At 41.4% G+C, this 19,746-nt stretch overlaps 1 pseudogene; it reads left to right on the top strand.

Moving 5' to 3' along the window:
• The first annotated feature begins 8,108 nt into the window (after nucleotides 1-8,108).
• LOC144216120 (erythroid differentiation-related factor 1 pseudogene) lies at nucleotides 8,109-10,218 on the top strand (annotated as a pseudogene).
• The last annotated feature ends 9,528 nt before the right edge of the window (nucleotides 10,219-19,746 follow it).

The following is a 19,746-nucleotide window of genomic DNA, read 5'->3' as shown; positions in this document are numbered from 1 at the left end:
CATCTTAGCCATTCAGGTGGATGTGAAATATCACGTTGCGACTACATCTCATTGATAACCAATGTCTTTTCAGGTGCTTTTTGAGCATTTCTGCAACTTTCTCGGTGACATGACTTTGAAGTCTATAGCTCATGCTTTAAAAACACTGGGTTTCATTTTCCTTTGTTTTTTCTGTTTAATGTGGAAAAATTACAGCAGTAGATTTATTGTGGATACAAGCTCTTTGTCAGATAAATGCATTGTGAATAGTTCCTCTCAGTTTGTGGTTTGCCTTCTCCTATTCGTAATGTCTTTGATGAGTGGAAGCTTTACATTTTTATGAACTTCAGTAGATCAGGTTTTAATTTTATTGCCAGCATGGATCTGTTTCTGGGCTCTGTGTTTCATTCTATTGACCAGTACTTGTCTAATTTTGTTTATGCCAATTTCCACTTTCTTGATTCAGATAAGGTTAATATTTTGTTTACAGAGGTAAGTGGACCCCAGTTGGTAAAGCTGCTAAGGGAGTTGCCTGCTCAGAGCCAGGTTTCTTCTAGCTCTTTGCTCCACCATGGTCAGCGAGTAGGTTTTGATTTCCAAGTAGCAAGATGGCCGCTTTGTCATTGGCATCACATTCTAGCCTCTGTCAGGAAGGAGAGGACAAACAGGTAGGTCCCTGCTGAATCTGCCCCTTCATAACTGAAGAAAATCCCAAGCCTAAATAACCAAACCAAAATAAAAACCTTCCTGAGAACCCAACTAGGACTCTGATGACATCTCAGAACCCATCACATGGCCACCTCCTGGTGGCAGTGGAGAATAGGCAGAGGACTGTTCTCACTTATGCAAAGACTGCATTCCTGTACCCGCCACTGCAGCAAGGGAGTGCTCACACGTATCTGGGCAAATCAGAACCCTCCCTTGCAGCTGGATATAAGTGAATCTCATACCAGGAGGTGCTATAAAATGTCTTGGCATAAAAATAAATGGTGAGGATATGGGTGCCTGGGTTGTTCAGTAGGTTAAGCGGCTGTTTTCAGTTCAGGTCATGATCTCATGGCAGTTCGATCCCTGCATCAAGTTCTGTGCTGACAACTCAGGGCCTGGAGGCTGTTTCGGATTCTGTTTCTCCTTCTCTCTGCCCCTCCCCAGCTTGCACTCTGTCTCTCTTTGTCTCAAAAATAAATAAACATTAAAAAAAATTTTTTTTTAAAGTGAGGACAAGGAGAAACATCCAGAATACATTAGGTTCTACTTCAGGGCTGCTCAACCAGGTAAGGGGGACACAGGAGGGTGTAAGATGCCTGAACAGAGTTTTTCAAACTTCTTTTCAAAAGGTTACCCCTATTTGCAATAGACGCAACACTATTTTAGTCAAATCATTAATTAAATTTGCAAATTTTGAATCTGTGAAAGGTAACTGCCTTGTTAATATCTTGAATCAATGTCATAGAAACTCACACCCAGAGGAAACATTAGGGCAAGTGTTTGATTCCTAGAGATGTCAGGGAGAACAGCCACTTCTGTTCAGAACCTACTCTTCGTTCACTCAGTGATGGAGGAGGGAGGGTCGTCCCACACTGTGTTACCATATCACGAAGCAGACACTACCAAAATCCCCGTAGGGATATTGTCCCATGTCTTCCCTGGAGCTGCTATACTCCCTCTACATTGTCTAGTGTTGAATAATTAGTTTAGTTTTTAATATTAATCTATGCTTCTTCCTGGAAGAATCTGAGTTGAGTGACAAACAAGAAACCAGCAGGCCTCAACTCAGTGGCATGAACTGAGGCACAAGAATCTCATGCCATAGGGATACCGAGTGATGCTGAAGAGTCAATTCAAGCTGGAACCACCAGAATTTAGTGTTGTAATCATTACCTACAGTTGTAACAATGACGTACACTGCAGTATCCTCAGCTCCCTGAAACAACACTATACAGAATGCAGAATGTAGTTACCATCTTTTCTCATAAAGTAACATTTGAAAACACACGTATAGAGGTATAAAAGAAGGGTTATATACTCAACTCAGTGAAAAAGTAAATATCGTATACTCATCTCTAGGAAAGAAAGCCGGGGCGACCCCATCGGTCACCCAACAGCGTGTTTCCCTATGTGAGTACTGTTACGAAAGAGACGCGAAGAGCGATGAGAGGAGTCGAGGATCCTCAGCCCTCTNCGTGTTTCCCTATGTGAGTACTGTTACCAAAGAGACGCGAAGAGCGATGAGAGGAGACGAGGATCCTCAGCCCTCGGAGACAACCCTGTGGNAGGGAAGGTCCGTGGTGTTTCTACTCCACTCGGTTCAAGAGCACTTGACTGAACGCGTGATTCCGCTCCCCGCAGGTTTCCCTAAGTTCGTCGCGTTCCAAAGCACATGGATGGAAGCATGAGTGAGCGCCACATAACTCAACTCTGTGGAAGAACACTGGGGCGAACCCGTCTTTCAGCTTACAGAAGTTTCCCTCTGTGTCAGTAATGTTAGCAAACAGAGGCTAAGGAAACATGAGGGAAGTCAAGGGTCCTCGGCTCTTGGAAGCAACACGACACGGTGTGGAATTTCAGCAGTCGGTCAACAGCTTGTTTGGCTAAGTTCATGCTGTCGAAACACGCGTGTATGTGTGCCCTTCTAGGGACGTGATAGCAACTCAACCCAGTGACGGAACGCAGTGGGGATGCCGTCATTCAGCTCAACAGATAAGGTAACTATCATATATTATCTCTCCAGTCCTCTATGGGGATAGGTCAGGGGATCCCTTTTCCTCTGTTCTGAGAAAGATCCCTCTACAGGGAAAATCTCCTTCCCTCCTAGCAGAAGGGTCTTTTCTGTGCAGGGAGGAATGGGAGGTCAAATGAAAAGGAGACACCCACAGACCATACACAGGGAAACCAGTAGGGTGAGCACTTCGTCATCCGTGTGTGAGTGACCTGTTGACACAGGTAGCACGTATGTTGCCCCTTCTCCCTCCTCCCCTAGCTCCTACCCCAAGAGGCAATAACTGGCAGAGGGCTTTTTGGTTGGACACTTCCCAGGCGGCCAGCTGCCCACGATATGAAGGGCTCTCCAGGTACCGTCTGTGGTTTGTAGTCTACTGCAGGCTCTAGTGGCTGTCCAGAGGTGAGGGCCTTGGGGGTGGGAAACTTTGGCAGGTGGTTCTTTTGGCGACTTTTTGTGGCCTCTTACAAGACTGCTTGCCAACTGGCTCTGGGCATATGTCAGAATGTCTTTAGTTTATAGTCTCTGTTTCCTGTTGGGAAACTCAGGGCTTGCCAAAATGTTTTTTTACTAAGTGAACAATGCCATTCTTGGTATCTGGCTCATAACTCCCTGCAGTCTTGTGCCATGTTCCCCCTTCCAAGCCTGCATCAAGGTCGTGAGAAACTAGCTTTTTGCTGGTGCGTGGGCACTTCTGACATCACATAATTTATCAGCGTCTGATGGCATATCACAAGATGCACGAGGGCTGCCCTCTTTCTCAGGTTTGCCACCTTGCTCCCTCTCCAGGTTGATGTACGGCCATGACTGGGTGCCTGAACCTCCGGTGGCTTCATAAAACAACTAGGTTTCACTGGTTTTGGAGACTGACAGGTATGGCTTTTAGTACCACTTTCTAACTTGCTCTGTGACCATGGACAATTTGCTGGGGCTCTCTGAGCTTCAATTTCCTCATCTGTAAAAAAGGCAACAATAATAGGGAATATGTCCATATTAAATGAGACATTGCGTACAAACCGTTTGGTACAGTGCCTGGTATACTTACCATACCTGATCTATGTTACCTTTTGCTATTAGGGAAAGTATGATTCGATGAGTTATAGCTGTGCCACACTGCACTTGTCAAGGTGAAGGTAGTGAGTACCTTCTGAGGCAGTGTGTGTGGGTAAGGGTTAGGGTTAAGGCCATGTGCATCCTGGCTTGCTCATGAACCTGGGTGCTTCTCTGTCAGTACCCTGCTGGGGAAAACGCAGCTGTAACTTGTTAGTAATGACTTTATTGTAACCTTGACGAGGACATCAGTTTCACCTCATGGTCACCATGTGACCCCTTGGGCTCAGTGTTCTTATCTGGAAAAAGGGACAATAATACATCTTCATAGGGTTATTATAAAGTTAAATAAAGTAACATGTGCAAGATTCCTTGCATTTAGCTGCATTCAATAACTCTTCCCACCTACTGACAGGTTTCCTTATTCTTGCTTTTTATTCTCTTGTTGGCAGTGTAGACTTCAGACTACTAAGCCTGTTATAATCCTATATAAAATGATCAGGGTTCTTATGGCATTTCGGAGAGTCAAATACTGTTTAGTGAATAGTCTCTGTTAAATCTATTTGAGTTTCTCAGAGTTGTATTTGCTGTGTCGTACTTCACGGTGTGTGCTGGACAAGTGGGGTTCATGGACTAAGTTCTTAGTGGGTGAAGAGGGACAGTTTGGGCAGTTCAGGAGGTAAACTTGTGGCAATTGTTCCCTTGTGCATGTAGTTCAAACACAGACTGAGAACAATACAACTGTGGTTCAAATGCTTTGTTTTACTTCTTTCCAACAGTACTTTCAAAATGTGTGCTTGCATTGGGAAAATGTGACTGGAATTTTTTTTTTTTGGATTTTATAGTATCACACACTATCGGATGCTATGTGTTACTTAAAACTTAAGCCCTTTGTCCAACTAAGATAAATCTCTTAGTGGTTCTAAGCAACCTTCATATACAATGTAAATTACAGTATCTCTTAGGGTATGAGAGAACATCTGTTTGTCTTCTAGCACAGTACACATATAAGGGTCTCTAGACATATTTAAATAGCCAATACAACATGCAGGAATGATAAGCAAAATATAATCACGGTCTTAAGGGAATGTGAGCATTTCATATTAATAACATTGGAAACATGTTTAATGCAGTGTTAAAATTTGACAAGCATGTAAAAGTCAGGAAATTCAATGAAAATTATCACAGTAATATGAGTTTATCCACATCCCATATTGGTTATGAAATCCATTTAACACTGCAAACAATGTTTTCAGTTTGGTTTATTCAAAAGAAAACAGGAACAAAACTACTCTAATGTTAGATATATTCTCTTACTGTGGTCAGGCTAATTTTGCTTGGGGTAGGAGTTTAACTTCTGAAACTGTAAATGCCCAGTCATTAAATCTGAGTATTCTATTTCCTTGCCTGTTGCATAATTTCTGTCAATAAAATAAGGCAGAACAACCCCCACAGGGCTTTTCCTCTCTTCTCCTTGTTCACTGGGGAAGAGACGTGCTATCTGCTGCTGAAAGCATTCTCCTGGGAGCAGAGTTGCCCTTCTAATTTGTACCTCTGTTTCTCTGCGGGCTCTCTGGTTGCAGGGATTGCAATTCTGTGTGGATGCCGCACCCTTAATCTAGAGCTGAGAACCCCACCCCCCCCGGTGGACATGTACTTGAGGAGAAATGAAGCTTTTAATTCCACTTTCTGTCATTGCACAGGGTTCCTGGACCCTTCAATGAGTTTACTCCACATGCCCCCCTTCTGCGAGCTACACATGCCTCCCTCTACTCCTTTTCTGTCTAAGATCACAGAAGATGGGCATTCATTTTAATGCAAACACATCTGCAGTAGGTCTAATATTGCCATGTCACTGTAGTAATGCAGGCTAGTGTTCTTATTACACATTCACTCAATGGTAGCCAAAGGCTACTCCGCACCGGGAACTTCACCTGTATGCCCACATGACCCCCAGTAAAGGGCTGTAAGAGTAAGAGTCTTGAGGAACTTCTCAGGGAATTACACCAAAACTCATCTGGAAGGTGGTCGGACCCCTGAGGATCACTCTTGACTCCCCTTCCTTATCGCCCATCCTTCACTAACCCTTCTAGTGATTACTCAATAAACAGTCCTCGAATTCACCAACTTCTGCCCAAGGTCACTGCCACCAGTCCAAGACTAATTCATCCCCTTTTTTCCATAGACATCTAGCGTTGTCTCCCAGCTGCTTTCCTTGTCTGCATGCTGTCCCCTCAGAGCTGTTCTCCTCCCTAGTCAGCTGACAGCAAATGCAAATCCTATTTTGAGACAACTCTCTTTAAAGTCCTGGGTGGCTTCTCTCTGTTCTCAGGATCATTTTGAAATTCCTGACTGCACTGGCGAGGCCCTTGGTGGAGTGATTCCCCAGACCCTTCCCATAACATCTCCTCAATCTAGTTTCCAGCTAAATGCAAAATGTTTCAGTTCCTCAACTGGATTGTGATCTTTCTCTTGTTAGGATTTTGAACACATCATTTCCTCTTTCCTCCTCTCTCTGTTGAGCTGATTTCTACTCATGCTTCAGGTTTTAACGTAGATGTCACCTCCTCTGGAAAATTTCCCCAGTAGCCTCTGTAAAAAGGATGGAAATAGTCGAACCATTCTCCATTTTCCATTCATCCAGAGATCTGTTCAGGGAAAGCATCTGCCCATCTGGAAGACTACAGGCCAACCTTATTTAATTGAATTTTGCGGATACTCTTTTTGTTTGTTTACAAGTTGAAGTTTTGGTCAACACTATCATGAGTAAGGCTATGGGTGTCAATTTTCCAACAGTATTTCCTCACTTAGTGCCTCTGTGTCACATTTTGGTAATTCTCATGATATTTTATTATTTTATTTTGTTAGAAAATTATTTTAATGTTTTTTATTTTGTGAGAGATTCAGACAGAGTGTGAGCAGAAGAAGGGCAGAGACAGAGGGAGACACAGAATCTAAAACCGGCTTCAGGCTCTGAGTTGTTAGCACAGAGCGCGACAAGGTGCTCAAATTCAAAAGCTGCACGATCATGACCTGAGCTGAAGTCGGGTGTTAAGCCAACTGAGCCACCCAGGCACTCCTCTCATGATATTTTAAACTTATTCATTATTATCACATTTGTTATGACGATCTGTGATTAGTGCTCTTTGATGTTATTATTTTAATTGGTTTTGGGGTATTGGGAACCATGCTAATAGAAGAAGATGAAAAAAAGAAAGTGAAATTATGGATAAATTTGTGTGTTCTGAATGCTCCACAAACCAACCATTTTCTGTCTCTCTCCCTTTCCTAAGGGCTCCCTGTTCCTTGAGATGAAACAATATTGAAATTAGGCCAGTGAGTAACCCTACAGCGGCCTCTAAATGTTCAAATGAAAAGAATAGTTGCATGCTCTCACACTAAATTAAATCTAGAAATGAACCCATGTGAAGAAGGCATGTTGGAAGCTGAGACAGGCTGAACGCTAAGCCTCTTGGACCAAACCGGCAGCCAATTGTGAGTGAAAAATTAAAAAAGTGCTACTCTGGTGAACACACAAATAAGAAAGTTAAACAGCCTTAGTGCTGATTTGGAGAAAGTCTTAGTGGTTCAAACCAGTCACAACATTCCTTTAAGACAAAGCCTAATCCAGAACAAGGCTTAATTCTCCGTAACTCTATGAAAGCAGGGAAAGGTTAGAAAGCTAAACAAGGGGTGCCTGGGTGGCTTAGTCCGTTAAGTGTCCTACTTTCGCTTAGGTCATGATCTCACTGTTCGTGGGATTGAGCCCCGTTTCGGACTCTGTGCTGACTGCCAGCTCAGAGCCTGGAGACTCTTTCAGAGTCTGTATCTCCCTCTCTCTCTGACCCTCCTCTGCTCATGCTGTCTCTCTCTCTCCTAGAAATAAATAATTTTTTTTAAAAAAGAAAGCTACAAAAGTTTNATCTCCCTCTCTCTCTGACCCTCCTCTGCTCATGCTGTCTCTCTCTCTCTCTCCTAGAAATAAATAATTTTTTTAAAAAAGAAAGCTACAAAAGTTGAAAACAAGCAGAGTCAGGTTCATGAGTTTTAAAGAAAGAATCCATCTCTATGACGTGAAAGTACAAGATGAAACACCTGTGAAAAACTATAGCAAGTTATCCAGAAGGTCTGTCAAAGATAATTATTCATTGAAGGTGAATATATTATACAACAGACTTTTAATGTAGACAAAACAGCCTTCCCTTGGAGGAAGATCCCATTGAGGACTTTCAGAACTAAAGAGGAGAAGCCAATGCTTGGCTTCAAAAGACAGGCTGACTTTCTTGCTGTGGGCTAATGCAGCTGCTGACTTGAAGTCAGTGCACATTGACCATTCCAAAAATCCAAAGCCCTTAGGTATATGGACCTTCCTGAAGCTGACCCAAACACCCCGATCCCATTAAAATATGAAGATGAATCCATAAGAGGGGGTCCTGATGGTCTGTAGAAACAGATAGCCTTGTTTTTGGACAAAATGGGCTCTCTTCAGAAGGGTAATTATTCCAGTCAATATGGAATGATCTCTAGTTCTTGGTAACATAAAATGAAATTCTAGCGATTCTCAAGTCAAAAGGCTTATTATGTTTTGTCTGATGCTTCGACACGTCTTCAGAAATTCAGAATAGTGTTATGATACCTTAAATTAACTTTGCCGAGCAAACACTTATTGCTGCCTCTTCACCAACATGCTTTCAAAAGTGCTGCTATTTCTCTCTCAGTACGTGATACTCTGCAGTGACATCCAGATAATGGTGGCCCAAAAAGCAAACAACAGAAAGGCGCATCTTGACGAGTTAATTACCAAACAAAAGAAGAGCAGGAGATCTTGCACAACCTCACAGAGAGTCCCTTTGTCAAGAATTTGCATGGGCAACTGATCTGTCTACAGACTTAGAGAGTCAGTTTTCAGTTAGTTGTAAATGTTATGAACTGCTAATGAAATCTTGCAATTTAGTGACTAAAAAGCCCAAACCCAGAACAATATGTACAGGTGTTGAAGAGAACAGGTAATATTAGAAATGAGATTGTCGTGTTCTACATGAACCAGACTGCTGTGCTGCAGAGTGAATGAACAGTGAGCACGATCGTGTCTATTGCGAAGCAACATCTGTGGGAAAAAAGCTTTTCTTTTTTGAAAAAGGAATTCATAACTTTGAGTCAATTGATGACGCTACAAACGCTCCCTTTCTGTTTTGTAACAGGGGAAGCTCACGCGAATTTGTGCACAGGCCCACTGTGATGCTGACAATGAATGTCAGCGTGAGTTTTCTCCTGAAGAAAGCTTGTATTATAATAAGGCTGTTGATTACTATTTGAAAGCTCTAAGGTAGCTGGGAATGTGAGACATGCACCTAGCTGTTTGGGAGTTGGTGAGTTGGGAAATATCCACTACGTATTTCACTATGGCGACGCTATAGCAAGACTACCCTCCGTTATCTAGAAAAGCAAAGGAGCCGATTGAGAAAGAAGTCAGCAAGGCTATGATAAATTCTCTGAAACACTGTGACGTGGACTCCGTGCATGATCGCCAGCCTCTTTGTCAGTACCGCGCAGCAACCATCCATCACAGGCTGGCATCCATGTACCACAGTTGTCTGAGGAAACAGGTTGCTGATGAACATCATAAGACGCAGCACCGGGTGCTGGTAGGTCTTCATTACAGCAAAGCCTTTAAGCTTTTTCAGCTTCTGAAAGATGCTCCCTGTGAACTACTTCGAGTGCAGTTAGAAAGAGTGACATTTGCAGAGTTTCAGATGACCAGTCAGAACAGCAATGCTGGAAAATTGAAAACACGGTTTAAGGCTCTTGATATGAGAACTAAATATGCATTCCAGCTCCTCAGAAAGGAGCTTGTTGAGGAATTTGACCAGACAAAGCGTGAGGAGGGCGCTCCAGCTGCTGACTCTTTGCCCAGTCTCAATCGAGAAGTGATCAAGCTCCTCAGTATATTTGAATCTCAGTTGTCATTCGTTCTCTTTCAGTCTATCAAACTGCTTTCCACTAAGAAGAAAACAAGGAGTAACACTGAAGAAGACTCAGTCCTCAAAACCAACAAGCAGACATACTCCCAGCTTCTGAGAGCTACCGACAACAGGCACGCAACTCTTTTGGAAAGAATCCACGTTCTCATCCACTTGCTTGAACAGCATGCTCGTGACTCGGGTCTGAGGCTCCATCCGCAGAGACTCTGTCAGTGCCTTCTGCTGTTGGGGACCGGGGTGTCCATTCTGTGTTTCATGTCATTAAATAGGAGGGAAATTGCCACTGAAAACAGGAACAGCAGAGGAAATACAGTTCTCACACTCCCCATGACCGACAGATCTTGGTTGAGTTCATTGCTTCATTTGAAGCAAAGTCAGAGTCAGACAGAAAGCCCCCAGCTTTGTTTCTCGGAGACATATGTGGGACCTCAGTGTCTCCACACTGGCTCTGACACAGGTACACTCGTAAACAGGTTTCAAGTCTGTTAGGCTCCACAGGGTTAAGATAGAATTATTTTGGTTGATGATACTTTGGTCAGGGGAAAGTTCATCCAGATCACTTAGTGGTTCAGTCAGGCAGGTTGAAGAAACGTCCTTCGTCTACTATGCTTCTCGATTTCTCGGATGGGCGGGGCTCTGCGGTGGTGTGTTTGGGATGAGCTGAGGGCAGCTGCTTCTCTCTGACAGGCTAAGATAGCTGATCAAGAATAGGTACTGCTCCCCGTTCCTTCCTGTAAACTGGAAAACTGTGAATAAGGTAGGAAAACTTTTTTGAATAAATTTTTGTTTAAAAAAAATAAATGGTACCCTATGTTATCTACTCTATCTGTACTCTATAAATGGAACAACAAAGCCTGGATGACAGCGCATCTTTTTACAGCATGGTTTACTGAATATTTGAAGCTACTGTTGAGATCTTCTGGTCAGAATAACAGATACCTTCCAAAATGTATAACAATTCCTCTGGCCATTCAAGAGGTCTGAAGGAGTTGTAAAAGAAGATAAATTTTTTTTTTGAGATTAATGCTGTTTTCAGACATTTTAATGCAACATCCGTTTTTGTAGTTCATGGATCAAGGAGTAATTTTGACTTAGAAGTCTCAAGAAATAATTTGTGAAGCCATGGCTGCCATAATAGTGATCTCTCTGATGGGTCTGGGAAATGTCCATTGAAAATCTGGTAAAGATTCACCATTCTAGATGTAATTAAGAATAATCTTGTTTTGGGGCGCCTGGGTGGCTTAGTCGGTTAAGCGTCCGGCTTTCACTTAGGTCATGATCTCGTGGTTCGTGGGTTCGAGCCCCACGTCAGGCTCTGTGCTGCCTGCCAGCTCGGAGCCTGGAGCCTATTTAAGAGTCTGTATCTCCCTCTCTCTCTGACCCTCCCCTGCTCACACTGTCTCTCTCTCTCTCTCTCCTAGAAATAAATAAAAAATAAAAAATAAATAAAAAAAAAAGAATAATCTTGTTTTGCAGGAAGAGGTCAAAATAACACACACAGGCATTTGGCAGAAGTTGATTCCCACCCTAGGGGATGACTTTGGGGTGGTAGAGGACATCCGTAGAGGCAGTCACTATGGATGTGGTGGAAACAGTGAGGGAACCATAACTAGAAGTGGGGCTTTCAGGTGGATGGCATGGCTGCGATCTTGTGAGGGAATGTGATTGGGTGAGGACTGCATCTCATGGCTAAGCGAAGAGTGTGGTTTCTTCAGATGGAATCTGCTCCTAGTGAAGACGCTGTGAAGGTTGGTGAGATGACCACGAAGGATTTGGAATGTTATACAGACTTAGTGGTGAAAGCCACATCAGGGTTTGAGAGGACTGACTCCAGGTTTGAAAGAAGTTCTACAATGGGTGAAATGCTCTCACACAGCACCACACGCTACAGAGCAGTCACTAGTGAAAGGAAAAGTCAGTCAATGAAGAAAATTTTAGTGTGGTTTTATTTTAAGAAATTGCTGCAGTTACTCCAACCTCCAGCAATCACCATTCTGATCAGTCAGCAGCTAGACAGTGAGGCAAGATCTTCTACCAGCAAGATTATGACTCATTGAAAGCTCAGACGATGGTTAACTTTTTTTGTAAGCAATACATTTTTTGGAATTAAAAATAGTGACATCATTTATGACACTAACAAACAACAACGGCAGTGATAATAATTAATAGTGAATTCCTAAAGGAAAAAATTTATATTCGTAGATGACCATACAATTCTAGAATCTGTCCATACTCTTAGTCTTTTCCATCAGGTCACAGTTATACAGTGCAGTGGACAGTCTTCGGCTTCTACAGGGTTCATTCCATCCATTCCTTTACTTACAGTTCTCTGAATGTTAGGCACAGATTGCCACTATATTCCTACCTCTGAAACCAATTCTGGTGTGTAAACTAAAAACTTTCCATAACTATCTTGTTAGGATTTCTGCCTGACCCATGCAGTCTTCATTCTAGACACAGTGACAAGATCTCACTAATCGAAGTACTCATTTGATGTTATGTTTTGTTTTATTTTATTTTTCTAGATTCAAGTTAGTTAACATAAAGTGTAATATTGGTTTCAGGAGTAGAATCTAATGATTCATTACATACACACATCACCCAGTGTTCATCCCAACAAATGCTCTCTTTAATACCCATCACTCATTTAGCTCATTATCTCCCTACACTTCCTCTCCAGCGACTCAATTTATTCTCTATTGTTGAGTCTCTTATGTTTTGTCTCCCTCTCTTTGAATTATTTTATTTTTTTCTTCCCTTCCCCTCTGTTCATCTATTTTGTTTCTTAAATTCCACATATGAGTAAAATAATATATTTGTCTTTTACTGATTGACTTATTTCACTTAACATAATATNCCTCTCTTTGAATTATTTTATTTTTTTCTTCCCTTCCCCTCTGTTCATCAATTTTGTTTCTTAAATTCCACATATGAGTAAAATCATATATTTGTCTTTTACTGATTGACTTATTTCACTTAACATAATACACTAGTTCCATCCATGTTGTTGCAAATGGTGTAATTTCATTTTGATGGCTGAATAATATTTCATTATATGTATACATCACATCTTCTTTATCCATTCATCAGTTGATGGATATTTATCCTCTTTCCATAGTTTGGCTATTGTTTAGAGTGCTGCTATAAACATTGGAGTACATGTGCCTCTTTGAATTAGTATTTTTAATCCTTTGGATGAATACCTAGTAGTACAATAGCTGGGTCATTGGGTAGTTTTATTTTGAACTTTTTGAGGAACCTTCATACTGTTCCTCAATTCTGCACCAGTTTTCATTCCCACCAACAGTGCAAATTGTGGGAATTGCAAAAAAAAAAAAAAACCTTTTCGCCACATATTTACCAACATCTGTTGTTTCTAGAGTTGTTCATTTCAGCCATTCTGACAGGTATGAGGTGGTATCTCATTGTGGGTTTGATCTTTATTTCCCTGATGATGATGGATATTGAGCATCTTTTCATGTGTTGGTTAGCCATCTGGATGTTTGGGATAAGTGTATATTCATGTCCTCTGCTCATTTCTTAACTGGATTATTTGGTTTTTTGGGTGTTGAGTTTGGTAAGTTCTTTATGGATTTTGGATACGAACCCTTCATCTGGTATGTCATTTACAAATATCTTCTCTCATCCTGTCAGTTGCCTCTTAGTTTTGTTGATTGTTGTCTTAGCTGTGTTGAAGTTTTTTCTTGATGAGGTCCCAATAGTTCACTTTTGCTTTTCTTTTTCTTTTCTTTTCTTTTCTTTTCTTTTCNCCTTCATAGGTTTTCTATAGTTTTCATCATATAGATCTCCTATACCGTTGGTTAGGTTTATCACTAGATTTTCATTGTCATTTGTGCAATTGTGAATAGGAGTCAGTTTCTTGATTTCCTTTCTGTCGCTTCACTGTTGGTGTATAAAAATGGAACCGATTTCTTTACGTTGATTTGTAGCTTGAAATTTTGTTGAATTCATGGATCAGTTCTAGTACTCTTCTGGTGGAGTCTGTCGGGTTTTCTGTGTAGAGTATCATGTTGTCTGTGAAAAATGAAAGTTTGACTTCTTGTATGTGAATTCTGCTGCCTTTTATATCCTATTGTTGTCTGCTGGCTGATGCTAGGACTTCCAGCACTATGTTAAACAACAGTGGTGAGAGTGGACGTCCCTGTCATGTTCCTGATTTCAGGGGGGGAAAGCTCTCAGTTTTTCCCCATTGAGGATGATGTTAGTTGGGGGCTTTTCATAGATAGGTTTTAATATGTGTAAGTAAGTTCCTTCTATCCCGACTTTCTCAAGGGTCTTTATTAAGGAGAGATGCTGTATTTTGTCAAGTGTTTCTTCTGCATCTATCCACAGGTTCATATGGCTTTTATCTTTTCTTGTGTTGATGTGCTGTATCACATTGATTTGCGAATCCTGAACTAGCTCAGTAACCCAGGAATGAATTCCATTTGGTCATGTGGGATAATTCTTTTTATGTGCTGTAGAATTCGATTTGCAAATACCTGGTTGAGAATTTTTGCATCTGTATTCATCAAGGATATTGGCCTGTAGTTCTATTTTTTTTGCTGGTGTTCCGTGTGGCTTGGGAATGAAAGCGACACTGGCTTCGTAGAAGGAGTCCAGAAGTTTTCCTTCGATTTCTATTTTTTGGAATAGCTTGAGAAGAATGGGGATTAAGCATCTAGAGTTCTCTGATTTGCTCATTTTGCCACTCTGACTGGCGTGANTTATCTTGGAGAATGTGCCTAGCGCACTTGAGAAGAAAGTAAATTCTCTGGCCGCAGGATGTAAAGTTCTAAATATATCCGTCAGATCTATCTGCTCCAATGTGTCTTTCAATNGTTTCTTTGGAGGAGAGCTCTTTCGTTTCGTCATTTTAGTTAGCCTCCTGGCTCTTTTTGGTTTTAAAGACCTGTTAATGCTCTCTGTATCTATGAGAGCTGCTATATCCAAGAAGACTCTGACTTGTCCAGGGTCTATCTTTTCAGAGAGTGTTTTTTGAATGGTATCTCTTGGTCTCTCTTGTTAGGACCTTGGTTATTTTATTTTACTATTCGTAGTGATATATGGGACTCTCCACCTTGTGTACTCTGGCTTGTTTCTTGAGGTAGCCGTTATAAGGCTTTCTCTGTGGATTCTGCATCCTTTTTCTCCCAATCTCTCTGGTTTTGTAAGGTTTCCAATGGCTTCAGATGTTTTCCGTGTGATGTATGGGCGCGAGTGCAAGTACAAAGCTCTTTACTTCTCCACCATCTTGCCCCCTCCTCACTTTTGCTTTTCTTTCCCTTTCTTCCTGAGACATGTCAAGTTGGAAGTTGCTCCAACGAGGTCAAAGAAGTTGTCGCCTGTTTTCTCCTCTAGGATTTTAATGGTTTCCTATCTTACTTGAGGTCTTTCGCCCATTTTGAATTTACTTTTGTGTATGGTGTAAGAAAATGGTTCAGCTTCATTCTTTCGGACTGCACTCTCCACTTTTCCCATAGCATTTGTTGAAGACACCACCATCTTTTTATCTTTTCCCCATTGGATATTCTTCCCTGCTTTATCAAAGATTAGTTGCCACACATTTGTAGGTCCATTTCTGGTCCATTCTGTTCCATTGATATATGTGCCTGTTTTTATGCTGGTCCCTTACAGTCCTGATGATTACAGCTTTGTAATACAGAACAATAAAGTATTTTTGAAAGTTTATTTATTTATTTTGAGAGAGAGTGTGTATGTATGTGCATGAGAGTACGTGAGTGGGGGGAAGCTAAAAAGAGAGGGAGAGAGAAAAATCTCAGGCAGTCTCCATGCTGTCAGTACAAGGCCCAACACATGAACTAAGGTAAGTGAGCTACCAAGGCACCTGGTGATAAAGTATTTTTTAATTAAGTATATACATTGTTTTTTAAAGACATAATCTTATTTAATAGATGACAGTATAGTATAAATGTAACATTAAATGCACTGGGAGTCAAAAAATTCATTTGATTAACCTTATTGAAATATGTGCTTTATTGTGGTGATCTGGAATCCAACCTGCAGTATCTTTGAGGTACTTGAGGGGAATGTGAATCTGAATCAGGATAAGCAAAACCCAAAGATGAAGAGAGAGTTGTATCCTTTTTTGGGGGAGAGGGTAACTGCATTTTCTATTTTATGAGAAAAAGTTTCATTATGTTACAAGGAAGTATGATTTTAGCATTGTTTCTTTTGGAAGTTAACTTCAGTTTAGTTAAAGGTGCTAAGTTTACATGGGGTGTACTGTGGTCGATTTGTATTGTGTCAGTTTACCTAAACTGGAGCCATGTTTTCCTCATTTCATTTCCTTGTGTAATTCTGGGTTAGTGAGGACAACAGGAGGCATTTTACATGAGGTTAGAAGGAAGAAGCGAACCAGCAACCATCTTTTTTTTAAAGTTTTATTTATTTTTAATGTTTTATTATTTCTAGGAGGGAGAGAGAGACAGCTTGAACAGGGGAAGGTCAGAGAGAGAGGGAGTCACAGACCGAAACAGGCTCCAGGCTCTGAGCTGGCAGTCAGTACAGAGCCTGACGCAGGGCTCAAACCCATGAACCGCGAGATCATGACCTAAGCGAAAGTCGGACGCTTAACCGACTAAGCCACCCAGGCCCCCCACCCCCCAGCAGCCATCTTTTTACGCTTAACAGTTAGGCAGGGCACAAACGTTTTTTTAAATAGTTTATTGTCCAGTTGGTTTCCATATAACACCCAGTACTCATCCCCAAAGGGCCCTCCTCCATGCTCATCACCCCCTTCCCCTCCTCCCATCAGTCCTCAGTATGTTTTCAGCATTCAAGAGTCTCTCGTGGTTTGTCTCCCTCCCTCTCCCCCTCTATTTCCCCCCTTCTTCTCCCCCATGGTCCTCCGTTAAGTTCCTCCTAATCCACCTATACGTGCAAACATTTGGTATCTGTCCTTCTCTGCCTGACTTATTTTGCTCAGCATATCACCCTCAGGTTCCATCCATGTTGCTACACATGGCCAGATTTCATTGTTTCTCATTGCCATGTAGAATTCCATTGTATAGATAAACCACATCTTGATCCATTCATCCGTTGATGGACACTTAGGCTCTTTCCATGTTTTGGCTATGTTTGACTGTTGCTATGTACTTTGGGGTCCAAGTGCCCCTATGCATCAGCACTCCTATATCCCTTGGATAAATTCCTAGCAGAGGACACACACATTCTTGCTTATCTGCTGGCTCAATCAGTTGACTTAGTGCGGTTGGTTGGGGCCCTCAGTTGTTCCAACTTGTGCTAGGAACTCCTCCAGCTTCTCTGACTGGACTGTGACGAGACTACCAGATTCTCTTGCAGAAATCTCTGGTCATTGAGGTTTGGGCTTAAAGTCAGTGTGTGACAGACATGGGTTCCAGCCTGTCCTCATGGTTTCCTCACAGATTTTAGCGTCAGTCAGTTCTTGCTTCCCCTGCTTCATGTCCGTCTTATCTGTCCTTCTTTGCCTGTCAGCTTGCCCTCTGGAATTTAGGCTTCAGCACCAGCAGTGTAGAACAGCAGCTGTACTGTCAGGGGTTGAACTGTATCCTCCAGAAGACCTGTTGAAGTCCTAACCTCTCGTGCCCTAGAAAGTGACCTTGTTTGGAAATGGTGTCACTGCAAATATAATGAATTAAAAGGGTCATACTGGAGTAGGGCGGGCTTTTGATCCAGTATGACTGTCTTCCTCATGAGAAGATGGTCATGTGAAGACAGAGACATAAGGGTTGCCACTATGTGGTGACAGGTACAGAGACTGAAGGGTTGCAGCTGCAGGCTAACGGGCACCAAGGACTTTTGGTGACTGCCAGAAGCTAGCGGTAGCACAGAAGAATATTGGGTTTCAGACGCTGCAATGCCCTGCCAACCCCTTGATTTTAGATTTCTTCTACTCCAAAACTGTGTCACAAGAGGTTTCTACTGTTTCAAATATCTTTACAGCAACCCTAAAAAACAAAAACATTCATATAGACAGTTGTGTAAGCTCAGATTCCTCTGACACATTAATATTTGTGTATGGATTATATATATAAATGAAAAAATATAAATATATGGATACTCTTCTAGCAGTTCTGCATCTCTGACAAAACCCTGATGGCTACAAGACATGTGTTTTTATTTCTTTTGGAAAAATCCCTAAGAGAGGATTGCCAGGTCATAGGGTAAATGCGGATTTAGCTTTTTAAGAAACTACCAAACTTTTTTGGAAGTGCTTTTATTTCTATTTTGCCATTCTTACTTTTACCACTTTACACTCTGACCAGCAACAGATTAAAGTCCCATTTTCTCCACATCTTTGTTAACCATTCTAGGAAGTTTATGGTGGTTTTTTTTGCTTAGTGGTTCCCTGATGACTAATGACCCCGAGCATCTTTTCATGCACTTATCGGCCATTTGTAGATCTTTTTTTGTGACTTGTCAGTTTAAGTCATTCACCCATTTTTTAAAAATGGAGATCGTTCATCTTCTGAGCAATGGGAATAAGTTCTTTATATATTCTGGATATACTCCATCCTTCATCAAGTTTATATATGACAAATATTTTCTCCCTGTCTGTGGCTTGCCCTTTTGTTTTCTTACTGGTGTCTTTTGAGGAACAAATGTTTTAAATTTTGATTTTTCTTCTTTACCCAGCTCACACTTTTTGTGTCTTAAAAAAACTTTTTATGGCACAGGGAATCTAGTCAATGACTTTGCAATAGCGTTGTCTGGGTAACAGATGGCAGCTACACTTGTGGTGAGCACAGCATAATGTACAGAGAAGTAAATCACCGTGTGGTACACCTGAAACTCATGTAATGTTGTGTCTCAACTATAGACATATAAAAAAGAATTTAAAGATAAAAACACTTTGCCCTCCATATGGCGACGCTTTTATTTTTTCTTCTAGAATTTTTATAGTTTTAGTTTCTTATGTTTAGGTTGAAGACCCATTTCTAGTTATATTTGTGTGATTTGGGCATAGGGTCAAGGTTCATTCTTTGCCCCACATGAATGGCCAGGTTTTCTAGCATGCTTTGTTTGAAAGATGTTCCTCTCTTCATTGAATTACTCTGTCAAAAATTAAATGAGCATATAGGAACCTTGCAATTTTTAATTCTATTAGAACTGAATGCTCCTATATCTGGCCAGGCCCACTACTGACCATAGAAAGTGAAGCTGATACTTGGGGGAAAGGAATCCACATGAAATATCTGTTTTTGTACAACAAACAGCATGATGTTTTCTGCACTTATGGGTGACTTGCTTAATCTTTCCACAAGCTCATAGCATTACACTGTGTTTCATGTGTTTGTGATATGGGAAGGAAGATGCTTCCCCGATGCCACCTCGGTTTCTTGCAGTCTGTGTTCCTGTGGACTTCAGCTTCTGTTTGTTTCTTTGCACTGGTCTTATCAGCTTTTAGCTTAAGACTCTAGAAGATGGAAGTCATATCTGTAAATGTCATTTTGATTTGTAAAGCACTCTCAATGCCCTGAGCACATGTGCAATGTAATCAATTGGACTGAGGTTACAGCCAATTAACTATACCTCTGTTTCCTCATCTATTTATTGTCATGAAAGCCTATCTCTGTTTAATTCCATTTCATTCAGGACCACGGGCTCTTCATGTAAAGAAAGACCATCTGATAGTAGCTGGGGAAGGAGACTTGAGCATTTTAATCAGTCTGATTTGGTTCTCTTGGAGACTATTGGTGTGTGATATCTAGAACAGAACATGGCCTGGTCTCTGTTCATATCATCTATCTTTCAGATCAGTGTGTTCTGAATAGTTTTTAGATTAGCTGAAATTAAAGGAACTCCTTTGTATGCATCTATACAGTGTGTGCCTGTGGGCATGGGCATGGGCATAAGCTATATCTTTAGGTCCTAGTTAGAGTTGATGGCCCCAGCCCAGAATTCTGTGCTTGCTCCCTTACTCCCAGCATTTATGAGGGAAGTACTCATCTTGATGAAAAGGAAGGGCACCCCTGCCTGGAAAGTGAAAGGAAGTGATGTCATGAAATGGCA

The sequence above is a fragment of the Crocuta crocuta genome, unplaced genomic scaffold (assembly GCF_008692635.1).
Source record: "Crocuta crocuta isolate KB4526 unplaced genomic scaffold, BGI_CrCroc_1.0 scaffold258, whole genome shotgun sequence".
Taxonomy (NCBI): Eukaryota; Metazoa; Chordata; class Mammalia; order Carnivora; family Hyaenidae; genus Crocuta; species Crocuta crocuta.
Note: the sequence above shows the minus strand (reverse complement) of the source record. Positions and strands in the feature narration are given on the sequence as shown.